A 21,137-nucleotide genomic window follows, 5' to 3' on the forward strand; every position below is an offset into this window, starting at 1 on the left:
CTTCTCCTTCTTCTGCTTCTTCTGATTCACCCTCCAGACTTCACCTTCTCCTTCTCCTTCTTCTGCTTCTTCTGCTTCACCCTCCAGACTTCACCTTCTCCTTCTCCTTCTTCTGCTTCTTCTGATTCACCCTCCAGACTTCACCTTCTCCTTCTCCTTCTTCTGATTCTTCTGATTCACCCTCCAGACTTCACCTTCTGCTTCTCCTTCTTCTGCTTCTTCTGATTCACCCTCCAGACTTCACCTTCTCCTTCTCCTTCTTCTACTTCTTCTGATTCACCCTCCTGACTTCACCTTCTCCTTCTCCTTCTTCTACTTCTTCTGCTTCACCCTCCAGACTTCACCTTCTCCTTCTCCTTCTTCTACTTCTTCTGATTCACCCTCCAGACTTCACCTTCTCCTTCTCCTTATTCTGCTTCTTCTGATTCACCCTCCAGACTTCACCTTCTCCTTCTCCTTCTTCTGCTTCTTCTGATTCACCCTCCAGACTTCACCTTCTCCTTCTCCTTCTTCTGCTTCTTCTGATTCACCCTCCAGACTTCACCTTCTCCTTCTCCTTCTTCTACTTCTTCTGATTCACCCTCCAGACTTCATCTTCTCTTCTCCTTCTTCTGCTTCTTCCGATTCACCCTCCATACTTCACCTTCTCCTTCTCCTTCTTCTGCTTCTTCTGATTCACCCTCCAGACTTCACCTTCTCCTTCTCCTTCTTCTACTCTTCTGATTCACCCTCCAGACTTCACCTTCTCCTTCTCCTTCTTCTACTTCTTCTGATTCACCCTTCAGACTTTACCTTCTCCTTCTCCTTCTTCTGCTTCTTCTGATTCACCCTCCAGACTTCACCTTCTCCTTCTCCTTCTTCTGCTTCTTCTGATTCACCCTCCAGACTTCACCTTCTCCTTCTCCTTCTTCTACTTCTTCTGATTCACCCTCCAGACTTCATCTTCTCCTTCTCCTTCTTCTGCTTCTTCTGATTCACCCTCCAGACTTCACCTTCTCCTTCTCCTTCTTCTGCTTCTTCTGATTCACCCTTCTGACTTCACCTTCTCCTTCTCCTTCTTCTGATTCTTCTGATTCACCCTCCAGACTTCACCTTCTCCTTCTCCTTCTTCTACTTCTTCTGATTCACCCTCCAGACTTCAACTTCTCCTTCTCCTTCTTCTGCTTCTTCTGATTCACACTCCAGACTTCACCTTCTCCTTCTCCTTCTTCTGCTTCTTCTGATTCACCCTTCAGACTTCACCTTCTGCTTCTCCTTCTTCTGCGTCTTCTGATTCACCCTCCAGAACTCACCTTCTCCTTCTCCTTCTTCTACTTCTTCTGATTCACCCTCCAGACTTCATCTTCTCCTTCTCCTTCTTCTGCTTCTTCTGATTCACCCTCCAGACTTCACCTTCTCCTTCTACTTCTCCTTCTTCTGCTTCTTCTGATTCACCCTCCAGACTTCACCTTCTCTTTCTCCTTCTTCTGCTTCTTCTGATTCACCCTCCTGACTTCACCTTCTCCTTCTCCTTCTTCTACTTCTTCTGATTCACCCTCCTGACTTCACCTTCTCCTTCTCCTTCTTCTACTTCTTCTGCTTCACCCTCCAGACTTCACCTTCTCCTTCTCCTTCTTCTACTTCTTCTGAGTCACCATCCAGACTTCACCTTCTCCTTCTCCTTCTTCTGCTTCTTCTGATTCACCCTCCAGACTTCACCTTCTCCTTCTCCTTATTCTGCTTCTTCTGATTCACCCTCCAGACTTCACCTTATCCTTCTCCTTCTTCTGCTTCTTCTGATTCACCCTCCAGACTTCACCTTCTCCTTCTCCTTCTTCTGCTTCTTCTGATTCACCCTCCAGACTTCACCTTCTCCTTCTCCTTCTTCTACTTCTTCTGCTTCACCCTCCAGACTTCACCTTCTCCTTCTCCTTCTTCTACTTCTTCTGATTCACCATCCAGACTTCACCTTCTCCTTCTCCTTCTTCTGCTTCTTCTGATTCACCCTCCAGACTTCACCTTCTCCTTCTCCTTCTTCTACTTCTTCTGATTCACCCTCCAGACTTCACTTCTCCTTCTCCTTCTTCTGCTTCTTCTGATTCACCCTCCAGACTTCACCTTCTCCTTCTCCTTCTTCTACTTCTGATTCACCCTCCAGACTTCACCTTCTCCTTCTCCTTCTTCTACTTCTTCTGATTCACCCTCCAGACTTCACCTTCTCCTTCTCATTCTTCTGCTTCTTCTGATTCACCCTCCAGACTTCACCTTCTCCTTCTCCTTCTTCTGCTTCTTCTGATTCACCCTCCAGACTTCACCTTCTCCTTCTCCTTCTACTGCTTCTTCTGATTCACCCTTCAGACTTCACCTTCTCCTTCTCCTTCTTCTGCTTCTTCTGATTCACCCTCCAGACTTCATCTTCTCCTTCTCCTTCTTCTGCTTCTTCTGATTCACCCTCCAGACTTCACCTTCTCCATCTCCGTCTTCTGCTTCTTCTGATTCACCCTCCAGACTTCGCCTTCTCCTTCTCCTTCTTCTACTTCTTCTGATTCACCCTCCAGACTTCACCTTCTCCTTCTCCTTCTTCTACTTTTTCTGATTCACCCTCCAGTCTTCACCTTCTCCTTCTCCTTCTTCTGCTTCTTCTGATTCACCCTCCAGACTTCACCTTCTCCTTCTCCTTCTTCTGCTTCTTCTGATTCACCCTTCTGACTTCACCTTCTCCTTCTCCTTCTTCTGATTCTTCTGATTCACCCTCCAGACTTCACCTTCTCCTTCTCCTTCTTCTACTTCTTCTGATTCACCCTCCAGACTTCACCTTCTCCTTCTACTTCTTCTGCTTCTTCTGAATCACCCTCCAGACTTCACCTTCTCCTTCTCCTTCTTCTGCTTCTTCTGATTCACCCTCCAGACTACACCTTCTCCTTCTCCTTCTTCTGATTCACCCTCCAGACTTCACCTTCTCCTTCTCCTTCTTCTGCTTCTTCTGATTCAAACTCCAGACTTCACCTTCTCCTTCTCCTTCTTCTACTTCTTCTGATTCACCCTCCAGACTTCACCTTCTCCTTCTCCTTCGTCTAGTTCTTCTGATTCACCCTCCAGACTACACCTTCTCCTTCTCCTTCTTCTACTTCTTCTGATTCACCCTCCAGACTTCACCTTCTCCTTCTTCTTCTTCTTCTGATTCACCCTCCAGACTTCACCTTCTCCTTCTCCTTCTTCTACTTCTTCTGATTCACCCTCCAGACTTCACCTTCTCCTTCTCCTTCTTCTACTTCTTCTGATTCACCCTCCAGACTTCACCTTCTCCTTCTACTTCTTCTGCTTCTTCTGATTCACCCTCCAGACTTCACCTTCTCCTTCTCCTTCTTCTGCTTCTTCTGATTCACCCTCCAGACTTCACCTTCTCCTTCTCCTTCTTCTGAGTCACCCTCCAGACTTCACCTTCTCCTTCTCCTTCTTCTGCTTCTTCTGATTCACCCTCCAGAGTTCACCTTCTCCTTCTCCTTCTTCTACTTTTTCTGATTCACCCTCCAGACTTCACCTTCTCCTTCTCCTTCTTCTGCTTCTTCTGATTCACCCTCCAGACTTCACCTTCTCCTTCTCCTTCGTCTACTTCTTCTGATCCACCCTCCAGACTACACCTTCTCCTTCTCCTTCTTCTACTTCTTCTGATTCACCCTCCAGACTTCACCTTATCCTTCTCCTTCTTCTGCTTCTTCTGATTCACCCTCCAGACTTCACCTTCTCCTTCTCCTTCTTCTGCTTCTTCTGATTCACCCTCCAGACTTCACCTTCTCCTTCTCCTTCTTCTACTTCTTCTGATTCACCCTCCAGACTTCATCTTCTCCTTCTCCTTCTTCTGCTTCTTCTGATTCACCCTCCAGAATTCACTTTCTCCTTCTCCTTCTTCTACTTCTTCTGATTCACCCTCCAGACTACACCTTCTCCTTCTCCTTCTTCTACTTCTTCTGATTCACCCTCCAGACTTCACCTTCTCCTTCTCCTTCTTCTGCTTCTTCTGATTCACCCTCCAGACTTCACATTCTCCTTCTCCTTATTCTGCTTCTTCTGATTCACCCTCCAGACTTCACCTTCTCCTTCTCCTTCTTCTGCTTCTTCTGATTCACCCTCCAGACTTCACCTTCTCCTTCTCCTTCTTCTGCTTCTTCTGATTCACCCTCCAGACTTCACCTTCTCCTTCTCCTTCTTCTACTTCTTCTGATTCACCCTCCAGACTTCATCTTCTCCTTCTCCTTCTTCTGCTTCTTCTGATTCACCCTCCAGACTTCACTTTCTCCTTCTCCTTCTTCTGCTTCTTCTGATTCACCCTCCAGACTTCACCTTCTCCTTTTCCTTCTTCTACTTCTTCTGATTCACCCTCCAGACTTCACCTTCTCCTTCTCCTTCTTCTACTTCTTCTGATTCGCCCTCCAGACTTCACCTTCTCCTTCTCCTTCTTCTGCTTCTTCTGATTCACCCTCCAGACTTCACCTTCTCCTTCTCCTTCTTCTGCTTCTTCTGATTCACCCTCCAGACTTCACCTTCTCCTTCTCCTTCTACTGCTTCTTCTGATTCACCCTTCAGACTTCACCTTCTCCTTCTCCTTCTTCTGCTTCTTCTGATTCACCCTCCAGACCTCACCTTCTCCTTCTCCTTCTTCTACTTCTTCTGATTCACCCTCCAGACTTCATCTTCTCCTTCTCCTTCTTCTGCTTCTTCTGATTCACCCTCCAGACTTCACCTTCTCCTTCTCCTTCTTCTGCTTCTTCTGCTTCACCCTCCAGACTTCACCTTCTCCTTCTCTTTCTTCTGCTTCTTCTGATTCACCCTCCAGACTTCACCTTCTCCTTCTCCTTCTTCTGATTCTTCTGATTCACCCTCCAGACTTCACCTTCTGCTTTTCCTTCTTCTGCTTCTTCTGATTCACCCTCCTGACTTCACCTTCTCCTTCTCCTTCTTCTACTTCTTCTGATTCACCCTCCTGACTTCACCTTCTCCTTCTCCTTCTCCTACTTCTTCTGCTTCACCCTCCAGACTTCACCATCTCCTTCTCCTTCTTCTACTTCTTCTGATTCACCCTCCAGACTTCACCTTCTCCTTCTCCTTCTTCTGCTTCTTCTGATTCACCCTCCAGACTTCACCTTCTCCTTCTCCTTATTCTGCTTCTTCTGATTCACCCTCCAGACTTCACCTTCTCCTTCTCCTTCTTCTGCTTCTTCTGATTCACCCTCCAGACTTCACCTTCTCCTTCTCCTTCTTCTGCTTCTTCTGATTCACCCTCCAGACTTCACCTTCTCCTTCTCCTTCTTCTACTTCTTCTGATTCACCCTCCAGACTTCATCTTCTCTTCTCCTTCTTCTGCTTCTTCCGATTCACCCTCCATACTTCACCTTCTCCTTCTCCTTCTTCTGCTTCTTCTGATTCACCCTCCAGACTTCACCTTCTCCTTCTCCTTCTTCTACTCTTCTGATTCACCCTCCAGACTTCACCTTCTCCTTCTCCTTCTTCTACTTCTTCTGATTCACCCTTCAGACTTTACCTTCTCCTTCTCCTTCTTCTGCTTCTTCTGATTCACCCTCCAGACTTCACCTTCTCCTTCTCCTTCTTCTGCTTCTTCTGATTCACACTCCAGACTTCACCTTCTCCTTCTCCTTCTTCTGCTTCTTCTGATTCACCCTTCAGACTTCACCTTCTGCTTCTCCTTCTTCTGCGTCTTCTGATTCACCCTCCAGACCTCACCTTCTCCTTCTCCTTCTTCTACTTCTTCTGATTCACCCTCCAGACTTCATCTTCTCCTTCTCCTTCTTCTGCTTCTTCTGATTCACCCTCCAGACTTCACCTTCTCCTTCTACTTCTCCTTCTTCTGCTTCTTCTGATTCACCCTCCAGACTTCACCTTCTCTTTCTCCTTCTTCTGCTTCTTCTGATTCACCCTCCTGACTTCACCTTCTCCTTCTCCTTCTTCTACTTCTTCTGATTCACCCTCCTGACTTCACCTTCCCCTTCTCCTTCTTCTACTTCTTCTGCTTCACCCTCCAGACTTCACCTTCTCCTTCTCCTTCTTCTACTTCTTCTGATTCACCATCCAGACTTCACCTTCTCCTTCTCCTTCTTCTGCTTCTTCTGATTCACCCTCCAGACTTCACCTTCTCCTTCTCCTTATTCTGCTTCTTCTGATTCACCCTCCAGACTTCACCTTATCCTTCTCCTTCTTCTGCTTCTTCTGATTCACCCTCCAGACTTCACCTTCTCCTTCTCCTTCTTCTGCTTCTTCTGATTCACCCTCCAGACTTCACCTTCTCCTTCTCCTTCATCTACTTCTTCTGCTTCACCCTCCAGACTTCACCTTCTCCTTCTCCTTCTTCTACTTCTTCTGATTCACCATCCAGACTTCACCTTCTCCTTCTCCTTCTTCTGCTTCTTCTGATTCACCCTCCAGACTTCACCTTCTCCTTCCCCTTCTTCTACCTCTTCTGATTCACCCTCCAGACTTCACTTTCTCCTTCTCCTTCTTCTGCTTCTTCTGATTCACCCTCCAGACTTCACCTTCTCCTTCTCCTTCTTCTACTTCTGATTCACCCTCCAGACTTCACCTTCTCCTTCTCCTTCTTCTACTTCTTCTGATTCACCCTCCAGACTTCACCTTCTCCTTCTCATTCTTCTGCTTCTTCTGATTCACCCTCCAGACTTCACCTTCTCCTTCTCCTTCTTCTGCTTCTTCTGATTCACCCTCCAGACTTCACCTTCTCCTTCTCCTTCTACTGCTTCTTCTGATTCACCCTTCAGACTTCACCTTCTCCTTCTCCTTCTTCTGCTTCTTCTGATTCACCCTCCAGACCTCACCTTCTCCTTCTCCTTCTTCTACTTCTTCTGATTCACCCTCCAGACTTCATCTTCTCCTTCTCCTTCTTCTGCTTCTTCTGATTCACCCTCCAGACTTCACCTTCTCCATCTCCGTCTTCTGCTTCTTCTGATTCACCCTTCTGACTTCACCTTCTCCTTCTCCTTCTTCTGATTCTTCTGATTCACCCTCCAGACTTCACCTTCTCCTTCTCCTTCTTCTACTTCTTCTGATTCACCCTCCAGACTTCACCTTCTCCTTCTACTTCTTCTGCTTCTTCTGATTCACCCTCCAGACTTCACCTTCTCCTTCTCCTTCTTCTGCTTCTTCTGATGTACCCTCCAGACTACACCTTCTCCTTCTCCTTCTTCTGATTCACCCTCCAGACTTCACCTTCTCCTTCTCCTTCTTCTGCTTCTTCTGATTCAAACTCCAGACTTCACCTTCTCCTTCTCCTTCTTCTACTTCTTCTGATTCACCCTCCAGACTTCACCTTCTCCTTCTCCTACTTCTGCTTCTTCTGATTCACCCTCCAGACTTCACCTTCTCCTTCTCCTTCGTCTACTTCTTCTGATTCACCCTCCAGACTACACCTTCTCCTTCTCCTTCTTCTACTTCTTCTGATTCACCCTCCAGACTTCACCTTCTCCTTCTCCTTCTTCTGCTTCTTCTGATTCACCCTCCAGACTTCACCTTCTCCTTCTCCTTCTTCTACTTCTTCTGATTCACCCTCCAGACTTCACCTTCTCCTTCTCCTTCTTCTACTTCTTCTGATTCACCCTCCAGACTTCACCTTCTCCTTCTACTTCTTCTGCTTCTTCTGATTCACCCTCCAGACTTCACCTTCTCCTTCTCCTTCTTCTGCTTCTTCTGATTCACCCTCCAGACTTCACCTTCTCCTTCTCCTTCTTCTGATTCACCCTCCAGACTTCACCTTCTCCTTCTCCTTCTTCTGCTTCTTCTGATTCACCCTCCAGAGTTCACCTTCTCCTTCTCCTTCTTCTACTTTTTCTGATTCACCCTCCAGACTTCACCTTCTCCTTCTCCTTCTTCTGCTTCTTCTGCTTCACCCTCCAGACTTCACCTTCTCCTTCTCCTTCGTCTACTTCTTCTGATTCACCCTCCAGACTACACCTTCTCCTTCTCCTTCTTCTACTTCTTCTGATTCACCCTCCAGACTTCACCTTATCCTTCTCCTTCTTCTGCTTCTTCTGATTCACCCTCCAGACTTCACCTTCTCCTTCTCCTTCTTCTGCTTCTTCTGATTCACCCTCCAGACATCACCTTCTCCTTCTCCTTCTTCTACTTCTTCTGATTCACCCTCCAGACTTCATCTTCTCCTTCTCCTTCTTCTGCTTCTTCTGATTCACCCTCCAGAATTCACTTTCTCCTTCTCCTTCTTCTACTTCTTCTGATTCACCCTCCAGACTTCACCTTCTCCTTCTCCTTCTTCTACTTCTTCTGATTCACCCTCCAGACTTCACCTTCTCCTTCTCCTTCTTCTGCTTCTTCTGATTCACCCTCCAGACTTCACCTTCTCCTTCTCCTTCTTCTGCTTCTTCTGATTCACCCTTCAGACTTCACCTTCTCGTTCTCCTTCTTCTGCTTCTTCTGATTCACCCTCCAGGCCTCACCTTCTCCTTCTCCTTCTTCTACCTCTTCTGATTCACCCTCCAGACTTCATCTTCTCCTTCTCCTTCTTCTGCTTCTTCTGATTCACCCTCCAGACTTCACCTTCTCCTTCTTCTTCTGCTTCTTCTGCTTCACCCTCCAGACTTCACCTTCTCCTTCTCTTTCTTCTGCTTCTTCTGATTCACCCTCCAGACTTCACCTTCTCCTTCTCCTTCTTCTGATTCTTCTGATTCACCCTCCAGACTTCACCTTCTCCTTCTCCTTCTTCTGCTTCTTCTGATTCACCCTCCAGACTTCACCTTCTCCTTCTCCTTCTTCTACTTCTTCTGATTCACCCTCCAGACTTCATCTTCTCCTTCTCCTTCTTCTGCTTCTTCTGATTCACCCTCCAGACTTCCCCTTCTCCTTCTCCTTCTTCTGCTTCTTCTGATTCACCCTCCAGACTTCACCTTCTCCTTCTCCTTCGTCTACTTCTTCTGATTCACCCTCCAGACTACACCTTCTCCTTCTCCTTCTTCCACTTCTTCTGATTCACCCTCCAGACTTCACCTTCTCCTTCTCCTTCTTCTGCTTCTTCTGATTCACCCTCCAGACTTCACCTTCTCCTTCTCCTTATTCTGCTTCTTCTGATTCACCCTCCAGACTTCACCTTATCCTTCTCCTTCTTCTGCTTCTTCTGATTCACCCTCCAGACTTCACCTTCTCCTTCTCCTTCTTCTGCTTCTTCTGATTCACCCTCCAGACTTCACCTTCTCCTTCTCCTTCTTCTGCTTCTTCTGATTCACCCTCCAGACTTCACCTTCTCCTTCTCCTTCTTCTGCCTCTTCTGATTCACCCTCCAGACTTCACCTTCTCCTTCTCCTTCTACTGCTTCTTCTGATTCACCCTTCAGACTTCACCTTCTCCTTCTCCTTCTTCTGCTTCTTCTGATTCACCCTCCAGGCCTCACCTTCTCCTTCTCCTTCTTCTACTTCTTCTGATTCACCCTCCAGACTTCATCTTCTCCTTCTCCTTCTTCTGCTTCTTCTGATTCACCCTCCAGACTTCACCTTCTCCTTCTCCTTCTTCTGCTTCTTCTGCTTCACCCTCCAGACTTCACCTTCTCCTTCTCTTTCTTCTGCTTCTTCTGATTCACCCTCCAAACTTCACCTTCTCCTTCTCCTTCTTCTGATTCTTCTGATTCACCCTCCAGACTTCACCTCCTCCTTTTCCTTCTTCTGCTTCTTCTGATTCACCCTCCTGACTTCACATTCTTCTTCTCCTTCTTCTACTTCTTCTGATTCACCCTTCTGACTTCACCTTCTCCTTCTCCTTCTTCTACTACTTCTGCTTCACCCTCCAGACTTCACCATCTCCTTCTCCTTCTTCTGCTTCTTCTGATTCACCCTCCAGACTTCACCTTCTCCTTCTCCTTCTTCTGCTTCTTCTGATTCACCCTCCAGACTTCACCTTCTCCTTCTCCTTCTTCTACTTCTTCTGATTCACCCTCCAGACTTCATCTTCTCCTTCTCCTTCTTCTGCTTCTTCTGATTCACCCTCCAGACTTCACTTTCTCCTTCTCCTTCTTCTGCTTCTTCTGATTCACCCTCCAGACTTCACCTTCTCCTTCTCCTTATTCTGCTTCTTCTGATTCACCCTCCAGACTTCACCTTCTCCTTCTCCTTCTTCTACTTCTTCTGATTCACCCTCCAGACTTCACCTTCTCCTTCTCCTTCTTCTGCTTCTTCTGATTCACCCTCCAGACTTCACCTTCTCCTTCTGCTTCTTCTGCTTCTTCTGATTCACCCTCCAGACTTCACCATCTCCTTCTCCTTCCACTGCTTCATCTGATTCACCCTTCAGACTTCACCTTCTCCTTCTCCTTCTTCTGCTTCTTCTGATTCACCCTCCAGACCTCACCTTCTCCTTCTCCTTCTTCTACTTCTTCTGATTCACCCTCCAGACTTCATCTTCTCCTTCTCCTTTTTCTGCTTCTTCTGATTCACCCTCCAGACTTCACCTTCTCCATCTCCGTCTTCTGCTTCTTCTGATTCACCCTCCAGACTTCGCCTTCTCCTTCTCCTTCTTCTACTTCTGATTCACCCTCCAGACTTCACCTTCTCCTTCTCCTTCTTCTACTTTTTCTGATTCACCCTCCAGTCTTCACCTTCTCCTTCTCCTTCTTCTGCTTCTTCCGATTCACCCTCCAGACTTCACCTTCTCCTTCTCCTTCTTCTGCTTCTTCTGATTCACCCTTCTGACTTCACCTTCTCCTTCTCCTTCTTCTGCTTCTTCTGATTCACCCTCCAGACTTCACCTTCTCCTTCTCCTTCTTCTACTTCTTCTGATTCACCCTCCAGACTTCACCTTCTCCTTCTACTTCTTCTGCTTCTTCTGATTCACCCTCCAGACTTCACCTTCTCCTTCTCCTTCTTCTGCTTCTTCTGATTCACCCTCCAGACTTCACCTTCTCCTTCTCCTTCTTCTGATTCACCCTCCAGACTTCACCTTCTCCTTCTCCTTCTTCTGCTTCTTCTGATTCACCCTCCAGACTTCACCTTCTCCTTCTCCTTCTTCTACTTCTTCTGATTCACCCTCCAGACTTCACCTTCTCTTTCTCCTTCTTCTGCTTCTTCTGATTCACCCTCCAGACTTCACCTTCTCCTTCTCCTTCTTCTGCTTCTTCTGATTCACCCTTCAGACTTCACCTTCTCGTTCTCCTTCTTCTGCTTCTTCTGATTCACCCTCCAGGCCTCACCTTCTCCTTCTCCTTCTTCTACCTCTTCTGATTCACCCTCCAGACTTCATCTTCTCCTTCTCCTTCTTCTGCTTCTTCTGATTCACCCTCCAGACTTCACCTTCTCCTTCTCCTTCTTCTGCTTCTTCTGCTTCACCCTCCAGACTTCACCTTCTCCTTCTCTTTCTTCTGCTTCTTCTGATTCACCCTCCAGACTTCACCTTCTCCTTCTCCTTCTTCTGATTCCTCTGATTCACTCTCCAGACTTCACCTTCTCCTTCTCCTTCTTCTGCTTCTTCTGATTCACCCTCCAGACTTCACCTTCTCCTTCTCCTTCTTCTACTTCTTCTGATTCACCCTCCAGACTTCATCTTCTCCTTCTCCTTCTTCTGCTTCTTCTGATTCACCCTCCAGACTTCCCCTTCTCCTTATCCTTCTTCTGCTTCTTCTGATTCACCCTCCAGACTTCACCTTCTCCTTCTCCTTCGTCTACTTCTTCTGATTCACCCTCCAGACTACACCTTCTCCTTCTCCTTCTTCTACTTCTTCTGATTCACCCTCCAGACTTCACCTTCTCCTTCTCCTTCTTCTGCTTCTTCTGATTCACCCTCCAGACTTCACCTTCTCCTTCTCCTTATTCTGCTTCTTCTGATTCACCCTCCAGACTTCACCTTATCCTTCTCCTTCTTCTGCTTCTTCTGATTCACCCTCCAGACTTCACCTTCTCCTTCTCCTTCTTCTGCTTCTTCTGATTCACCCTCCAGACATCACCTTCTCCTTCTCCTTCTTCTACTTCTTCTGATTCACCCTCCAGACTTCATCTTCTCCTTCTCCTTCTTCTGCTTCTTCTGATTCACCCTCCAGACTTCACTTTCTCCTTCTCCTTCTACTTCTTCTGATTCACCCTCCAGACTTCACCTTCTCCTTCTCCTTCTTCTACTTCTTCTGATTCACCCTCCAGACTTCACCTTCTCCTTCTCCTTCTTCTGCTTCTTCTGATTCACCCTCCAGACTTCACCTTCTCCTTCTCCTTCTTCTGCCTCTTCTGATTCACCCTCCAGACTTCACCTTCTCCTTTTCCTTCTTCTACTTCTTCTGATTCACCCTCCAGACTTCACCTTCTCCTTCTCCTTCTTCTACTTCTTCTGATTCGCCCTCCAGACTTCACCTTCTCCTTCTCCTTCTTCTGCTTCTTCTGATTCACCCTCCAGACTTCACCTTCTCCTTCTCCTTCTTCTGCTTCTTCTGATTCACCCTCCAGACTTCACCTTCTCCTTCTCCTTCTACTGCTTCTTCTGATTCACCCTTCAGACTTCACCTTCTCCTTCTCCTTCTTCTGCTTCTTCTGATTCACCCTCCAGACCTTACCTTCTCCTTCTCCTTCTTCTACTTCTTCTGATTCACCCTCCAGACTTCATCTTCTCCTTCTCCTTCTTCTGCTTCTTCTGATTCACCCTCCAGACATCACCTTCTCCTTCTCCTTCTTCTGCTTCTTCTGCTTCACCCTCCAGACTTCACCTTCTCCTTCTCTTTCTTCTGCTTCTTCTGATTCACACTCCAGACTTCACCTTCTCCTTCTCCTTCTTCTGCTTCTTCTGATTCACCCTTCAGACTTCACCTTCTGCTTCTCCTTCTTCTGCGTCTTCTGATTCACCCTCCAGACCTCACCTTCTCCTTCTCCTTCTTCTACTTCTTCTGATTCACCCTCCAGACTTCATCTTCTCCTTCTCCTTCTTCTGCTTCTTCTGATTCACCCTCCAGACTTCACCTTCTCCTTCTACTTCTCCTTCTTCTGCTTCTTCTGATTCACCCTCCAGACTTCACCTTCTCTTTCTCCTTCTTCTGCTTCTTCTGATTCACCCTCCTGACTTCACCTTCTCCTTCTCCTTCTTCTACTTCTTCTGATTCACCCTCCTGACTTCACCTTCTCCTTCTCCTTCTTCTACTTCTTCTGCTTCACCCTCCAGACTTCACCTTCTCCTTCTCCTTCTTCTACTTCTTCTGAGTCACCATCCAGACTTCACCTTCTCCTTCTCCTTCTTCTGCTTCTTCTGATTCACCCTCCAGACTTCACCTTCTCCTTCTCCTTATTCTGCTTCTTCTGATTCACCCTCCAGACTTCACCTTATCCTTCTCCTTCTTCTGCTTCTTCTGATTCACCCTCCAGACTTCACCTTCTCCTTCTCCTTCTTCTGCTTCTTCTGATTCACCCTCCAGACTTCACCTTCTCCTTCTCCTTCTTCTACTTCTTCTGCTTCACCCTCCAGACTTCACCTTCTCCTTCTCCTTCTTCTACTTCTTCTGATTCACCATCCAGACTTCACATTCTCCTTCTCCTTCTTCTGCTTCTTCTGATTCACCCTCCAGACTTCACCTTCTCCTTCTCCTTCTTCTACTTCTTCTGATTCACCCTCCAGACTTCACTTTCTCCTTCTCCTTCTTCTGCTTCTTCTGATTCACCCTCCAGACTTCACCTTCTCCTTCTCCTTCTTCTACTTCTGATTCACCCTCCAGACTTCACCTTCTCCTTCTCCTTCTTCTACTTCTTCTGATTCACCCTCCAGACTTCACCTTCTCCTTCTCATTCTTCTGCTTCTTCTGATTCACCCTCCAGACTTCACCTTCTCCTTCTCCTTCTTCTGCTTCTTCTGATTCACCCTCCAGACTTCACCTTCTCCTTCTCCTTCTACTGCTTCTTCTGATTCACCCTTCAGACTTCACCTTCTCCTTCTCCTTCTTCTGCTTCTTCTGATTCACCCTCCAGACCTCACCTTCTCCTTCTCCTTCTTCTACTTCTTCTGATTCACCCTCCAGACTTCATCTTCTCCTTCTCCTTCTTCTGCTTCTTCTGATTCACCCTCCAGACTTCACCTTCTCCATCTCCGTCTTCTGCTTCTTCTGATTCACCCTCCAGACTTCGCCTTCTCCTTCTCCTTCTTCTACTTCTTCTGATTCACCCTCCAGACTTCACCTTCTCCTTCTCCTTCTTCTACTTTTTCTGATTCACCCTCCAGTCTTCACCTTCTCCTTCTCCTTCTTCTGCTTCTTCTGATTCACCCTCCAGACTTCACCTTCTCCTTCTCCTTCTTCTGCTTCTTCTGATTCACCCTTCTGACTTCACCTTCTCCTTCTCCTTCTTCTGATTCTTCTGATTCACCCTCCAGACTTCACCTTCTCCTTCTCCTTCTTCTACTTCTTCTGATTCACCCTCCAGACTTCACCTTCTCCTTCTACTTCTTCTGCTTCTTCTGATTCACCCTCCAGACTTCACCTTCTCCTTCTCCTTCTTCTGCTTCTTCTGATTCACCCTCCAGACTACACCTTCTCCTTCTCCTTCTTCTGATTCACCCTCCAGACTTCACCTTCTCCTTCTCCTTCTTCTGCTTCTTCTGATTCAAACTCCAGACTTCACCTTCTCCTTCTCCTTCTTCTACTTCTTCTGATTCACCCTCCAGACTTCACCTTCTCCTTCTCCTTCGTCTACTTCTTCTGATTCACCCTCCAGACTACACCTTCTCCTTCTCCTTCTTCTACTTCTTCTGATTCACCCTCCAGACTTCACCTTCTCCTTCTTCTGCTTCTTCTGATTCACCCTCCAGACTTCACCTTCTCCTTCTCCTTCTTCTACTTCTTCTGATTCACCCTCCAGACTTCACCTTCTCCTTCTCCTTCTTCTACTTCTTCTGATTCACCCTCCAGACTTCACCTTCTCCTTCTACTTCTTCTGCTTCTTCTGATTCACCCTCCAGACTTCACCTTCTCCTTCTCCTTCTTCTGCTTCTTCTGATTCACCCTCCAGACTTCACCTTCTCCTTCTCCTTCTTCTGAGTCACCCTCCAGACTTCACCTTCTCCTTCTCCTTCTTCTGCTTCTTCTGATTCACCCTCCAGAGTTCACCTTCTCCTTCTCCTTCTTCTACTTTTTCTGATTCACCCTCCAGACTTCACCTTCTCCTTCTCCTTCTTCTGCTTCTTCTGATTCACCCTCCAGACTTCACCTTCTCCTTCTCCTTCGTCTACTTCTTCTGATCCACCCTCCAGACTACACCTTCTCCTTCTCCTTCTTCTACTTCATCTGATTCACCCTCCAGACTTCACCTTATCCTTCTCCTTCTTCTGCTTCTTCTGATTCACCCTCCAGACTTCACCTTCTCCTTCTCCTTCTTCTGCTTCTTCTGATTCACCCTCCAGACTTCACCTTCTCCTTCTCCTTCTTCTACTTCTTCTGATTCACCCTCCAGACTTCATCTTCTCCTTCTCCTTCTTCTGCTTCTTCTGATTCACCCTCCAGAATTCACGTTCTCCTTCTCCTTCTTCTACTTCTTCTGATTCACCCTCCAGACTACACCTTCTCCTTCTCCTTCTTCTACTTCTTCTGATTCACCCTCCAGACTTCACCTTCTCCTTCTCCTTCTTCTGCTTCTTCTGATTCACCCTCCAGACTTCACATTCTCCTTCTCCTTATTCTGCTTCTTCTGATTCACCCTCCAGACTTCACCTTCTCCTTCTCCTTCTTCTGCTTCTTCTGATTCACCCTCCAGACTTCACCTTCTCCTTCTCCTTCTTCTGCTTCTTCTGATTCACCCTCCAGACTTCACCTTCTCCTTCTCCTTCTTCTACTTCTTCTGATTCACCCTCCAGACTTCATCTTCTCCTTCTCCTTCTTCTGCTTCTTCTGATTCACCCTCCAGACTTCACTTTCTCCTTCTCCTTCTTCTGCTTCTTCTGATTCACCCTCCAGACTTCACCTTCTCCTTTTCCTTCTTCTACTTCTTCTGATTCACCCTCCAGACTTCACCTTCTCCTTCTCCTTCTTCTACTTCTTCTGATTCGCCCTCCAGACTTCACCTTCTCCTTCTCCTTCTTCTGCTTCTTCTGATTCACCCTCCAGACTTCACCTTCTCCTTCTCCTTCTTCTGCTTCTTCTGATTCACCCTCCAGACTTCACCTTCTCCTTCTCCTTCTACTGCTTCTTCTGATTCACCCTTCAGACTTCACCTTCTCCTTCTCCTTCTTCTGCTTCTTCTGATTCACCCTCCAGACCTCACCTTCTCCTTCTCCTTCTTCTACTTCTTCTGATTCACCCTCCAGACTTCATCTTCTCCTTCTCCTTCTTCTGCTTCTTCTGATTCACCCTCCAGACTTCACCTTCTCCTTCTCCTTCTTCTGCTTCTTCTGCTTCACCCTCCAGACTTCACCTTCTCCTTCTCTTTCTTCTGCTTCTTCTGATTCACCCTCCAGACTTCACCTTCTCCTTCTCCTTCTTCTGATTCTTCTGATTCACCCTCCAGACTTCACCTTCTGCTTTTCCTTCTTCTGCTTCTTCTGATTCACCCTCCTGACTTCACCTTCTCCTTCTCCTTCTTCTACTTCTTCTGATTCACCCTCCTGACTTCACCTTCTCCTTCTCCTTCTCCTACTTCTTCTGCTTCACCCTCCAGACTTCACCATCTCCTTCTCCTTCTTCTACTTCTTCTGATTCACCCTCCAGACTTCACCTTCTCCTTCTCCTTCTTCTGCTTCTTCAGATTTACCCTCCAGACTTCACCTTCTCCTTCTCCTTATTCTGCTTCTTCTGATTCACCCTCCAGACTTCACCTTCTCCTTCTCCTTCTTCTGCTTCTTCTGATTCACCCTCCAGACTTCACCTTCTCCTTCTCCTTCTTCTGCTTCTTCTGATTCACCCTCCAGACTTCACCTTCTCCTTCTCCTTCTTCTACTTCTTCTGATTCACCCTCCAGACTTCATCTTCTCTTCTCCTTCTTCTGCTTCTTCCGATTCACCCTCCATACTTCACCTTCTCCTTCTCCTTCTTCTGCTTCTTCTGATTCACCCTCCAGACTACACCTTCTCCTTCTCCTTCTTCTACTCTTCTGATTCACCCTCCAGACTTCACCTTCTCCTTCTCCTTCTTCTACTTCTTCTGATTCACCCTCCAGACTTTACCTTCTCCTTCTCCTTCTTCTGCTTCTTCTGATTCACCCTCCAGACTTCACCTTCTCCTTCTCCTTCTTCTGCTTCTTCTGATTCACACTCCAGACTTCACCTTCTCCTTCTCCTTCTTCTGCTTCTTCTGATTCACCCTTCAGACTTCACCTTCTGCTTCTCCTTCTTCTGCGTCTTCTGATTCACCCTCCAGACCTCACCTTCTCCTTCTCCTTCTTCTACTTCTTCTGATTCACCCTCCAGACTTCATCTTCTCCTTCTCCTTCTTCTGCTTCTTCTGATTCACCCTCCAGACTTCACCTTCTCCTTCTACTTCTCCTTCTTCTGCTTCTTCTGATTCACCCTCCAGACTTCACCTTCTCTTTCTCCTTCTTCTGCTTCTTCTGATTCACCCTCCTGACTTCACCTTCTCCTTCTCCTTCTTCTACTTCTTCTGATTCACCCTCCTGACTTCACCTTCCCCTTCTCCTTCTTCTACTTCTTCTGCTTCACCCTCCAGACTTCACCTTCTCCTTCTCCTTCTTCTACTTCTTCTGATTCACCATCCAGACTTCACCTTCTCCTTCTCCTTCTTCTGCTTCTTCTGATTCACCCTCCAGACTTCACCTTCTCCTTCTCCTTATTCTGCTTCTTCTGATTCACCCTCCAGACTTCACCTTATCCTTCTCCTTCTTCTGCTTCTTCTGATTCACCCTCCAGACTTCACCTTCTCCTTCTCCTTCTTCTGCTTCTTCTGATTCACCCTCCAGACTTCACCTTCTCCTTCTCCTTCTTCTACTTCTTCTGCTTCACCCTCCAGACTTCACCTTCTCCTTCTCCTTCTTCTACTTCTTCTGATTCACCATCCAGACTTCACCTTCTCCTTCTCCTGCTTCTTCTGATTCACCCTCCAGACTGCACCTTCTCCTTCTCCTTCTTCTACCTCTTCTGATTCACCCTCCAGACTTCACTTTCTCCTTCTCCTTCTTCTGCTTCTTCTGATTCACCCTCCAGACTTCACCTTCTCCTTCTCCTTCTTCTACTTCTGATTCACCCTCCAGACTTCACCTTCTCCTTCTCCTTCTTCTACTTCTTCTGATTCACCCTCCAGACTTCACCTTCTCCTTCTCATTCTTCTGCTTCTTCTGATTCACCCTCCAGACTTCACCTTCTCCTTCTCCTTCTTCTGCTTCTTCTGATTCACCCTCCAGACTTCACCTTCTCCTTCTCCTTCTACTGCTTCTTCTGATTCACCCTTCAGACTTTACCTTCTCCTTCTCCTTCTTATGCTTCTTCTGATTCACCCTCCAGACCTCACCTTCTCCTTCTCCTTCTTCTACTTCTTCTGATTCACCCTCCAGACTTCATCTTCTCCTTCTCCTTCTTCTGCTTCTTCTGATTCACCCTCCAGACTTCACCTTCTCCATCTCCGTCTTCTGCTTCTTCTGATTCACCCTCCAGACTTCTCCTTCTCCTTCTCCTTCTTCTACTTCTTCTGATTCACCCTCCAGTCTTCACCTTCTCCTTCTCCTTCTTCTGCTTCTTCTGATTCACCCTCCAGACTTCACCTTCTCCTTCTCCTTCTTCTGCTTCTTCTGATTCACCCTTCTGACTTCACCTTCTCCTTCTCCTTCTTCTGATTCTTCTGATTCACCCTCCAGACTTCACCTTCTCCTTCTCCTTCTTCTACTTCTTCTGATTCACCCTCCAGACTTCACCTCCTCCTTCTACTTCTTCTGCTTCTTCTGATTCACCCTCCAGACTTCACCTTCTCCTTCTCCTTCTTCTGCTTCTTCTGATGTACCCTCCAGACTACACCTTCTCCTTCTCCTTCTTCTGATTCACCCTCCAGACTTCACCTTCTCCTTCTCCTTCTTCTGCTTCTTCTGATTCAAACTCCAGACTTCACCTTCTCCTTCTCCTTCTTCTACTTCTTCTGATTCACCCTCCAGACTTCACCTTCTCCTTCTCCTACTTCTGCTTCTTCTGATTCACCCTCCAGACTTCACCTTCTCCTTCTCCTTCGTCTACTTCTTCTGATTCACCCTCCAGACTACACCTTCTCCTTCTCCTTCTTCTACTTCTTCTGATTCACCCTCCAGACTTCACCTTCTCCTTCTCCTTCTTCTGCTTCTTCTGATTCACCCTCCAGACTTCACCTTCTCCTTCTCCTTCTTCTACTTCTTCTGATTCACCCTCCAGACTTCACCTTCTCCTTCTCCTTCTTCTACTTCTTCTGATTCACCCTCCAGACTTCACCTTCTCCTTCTACTTCTTCTGCTTCTTCTGATTCACCCTCCAGACTTCACCTTCTCCTTCTCCTTCTTCTGCTTCTTCTGATTCACCCTCCAGACTTCACCTTCTCCTTCTCCTTCTTCTGATTCACCCTCCAGACTTCACCTTCTCCTTCTCCTTCTTCTGCTTCTTCTGATTCACCCTCCAGAGTTCACCTTCTCCTTCTCCTTCTTCTACTTTTTCTGATTCACCCTCCAGACTTCACCTTCTCCTTCTCCTTCTTCTGCTTCTTCTGCTTCACCCTCCAGACTTCACCTTCTCCTTCTCCTTCGTCTACTTCTTCTGATTCACCCTCCAGACTACACCTTCTCCTTCTCCTTCTTCTACTTCTTCTGATTCACCCTCCAGACTTCACCTTATCCTTCTCCTTCTTCTGCTTCTTCTGATTCACCCTCCAGACTTCACCTTCTCCTTCTCCTTCTTCTGCTTCTTCTGATTCACCCTCCAGACATCACCTTCTCCTTCTCCTTCTTCTACTTCTTCTGATTCACCCTCCAGACTTCATCTTCTCCTTCTCCTTCTTCTGCTTCTTCTGATTCACCCTCCAGAATTCACTTTCTCCTTCTCCTTCTTCTACTTCTTCTGATTCACCCTCCAGACTTCACCTTCTCCTTCTCCTTCTTCTACTTCTTCTGATTCACCCTCCAGACTTCACCTTCTCCTTCTCCTTCTTCTGCTTCTTCTGATTCACCCTCCAGACTTCACCTTCTCCTTCTCCTTCTTCTGCTTCTTCTGATTCACCCTTCAGACTTCACCTTCTCATTCTCCTTCTTCTGCTTCTTCTGATTCACCCTCCAGGCCTCACCTTCTCCTTCTCCTTCTTCTACCTCTTCTGATTCACCCTCCAGACTTCATCTTCTCCTTCTCCTTCTTCTGCTTCTTCTGATTCACCCTCCAGACTTCACCTTCTCCTTCTTCTTCTGCTTCTTCTGCTTCACCCTCCAGACTTCACCTTCTCCTTCTCTTTCTTCTGCTTCTTCTGATTCACCCTCCAGACTTCACCTTCTCCTTCTCCTTCTTCTGATTCTTCTGATTCACCCTCCAGACTTCACCTTCTCCTTCTCCTTCTTCTGCTTCTTCTGATTCACCCTCCAGACTTCACCTTCTCCTTCTCCTTCTTCTACTTCTTCTGATTCACCCTCCAGACTTCATCTTCTCCTTCTCCTTCTTCTGCTTCTTCTGATTCACCCTCCAGACTTCCCCTTCTCCTTCTCCTTCTTCTGCTTCTTCTGATTCACCCTCCAGACTTCACCTTCTCCTTCTCCTTCGTCTACTTCTTCTGATTCACCCTCCAGACTACACCTTCTCCTTCTCCTTCTTCCACTTCTTCTGATTCACCCTCCAGACTTCACCTTCTCCTTCTCCTTCTTCTGCTTCTTCTGATTCACCCTCCAGACTTCACCTTCTCCTTCTCCTTATTCTGCTTCTTCTGATTCACCCTCCAGACTTCACCTTATCCTTCTCCTTCTTCTGCTTCTTCTGATTCACCCTCCAGACTTCACCTTCTCCTTCTCCTTCTTCTGCTTCTTCTGATTCACCCTCCAGACTTCACCTTCTCCTTCTCCTTCTTCTGCTTCTTCTGATTCACCCTCCAGACTTCACCTTCTCCTTCTCCTTCTTCTGCCTCTTCTGATTCACCCTCCAGACTTCACCATCTCCTTCTCCTTCTACTGCTTCTTCTGATTCACCCTTCAGACTTCACCTTCTCCTTCTCCTTCTTCTGCTTCTTCTGATTCACCCTCCAGGCCTCA

This window comes from Somniosus microcephalus, unplaced genomic scaffold (genome assembly GCF_052327205.1).
Source record: "Somniosus microcephalus isolate GS21.2 unplaced genomic scaffold, FLI_Smic_1.0 unresolved_chr6, whole genome shotgun sequence".
Lineage (NCBI taxonomy): Eukaryota > Metazoa > Chordata > Chondrichthyes > Squaliformes > Somniosidae > Somniosus > Somniosus microcephalus.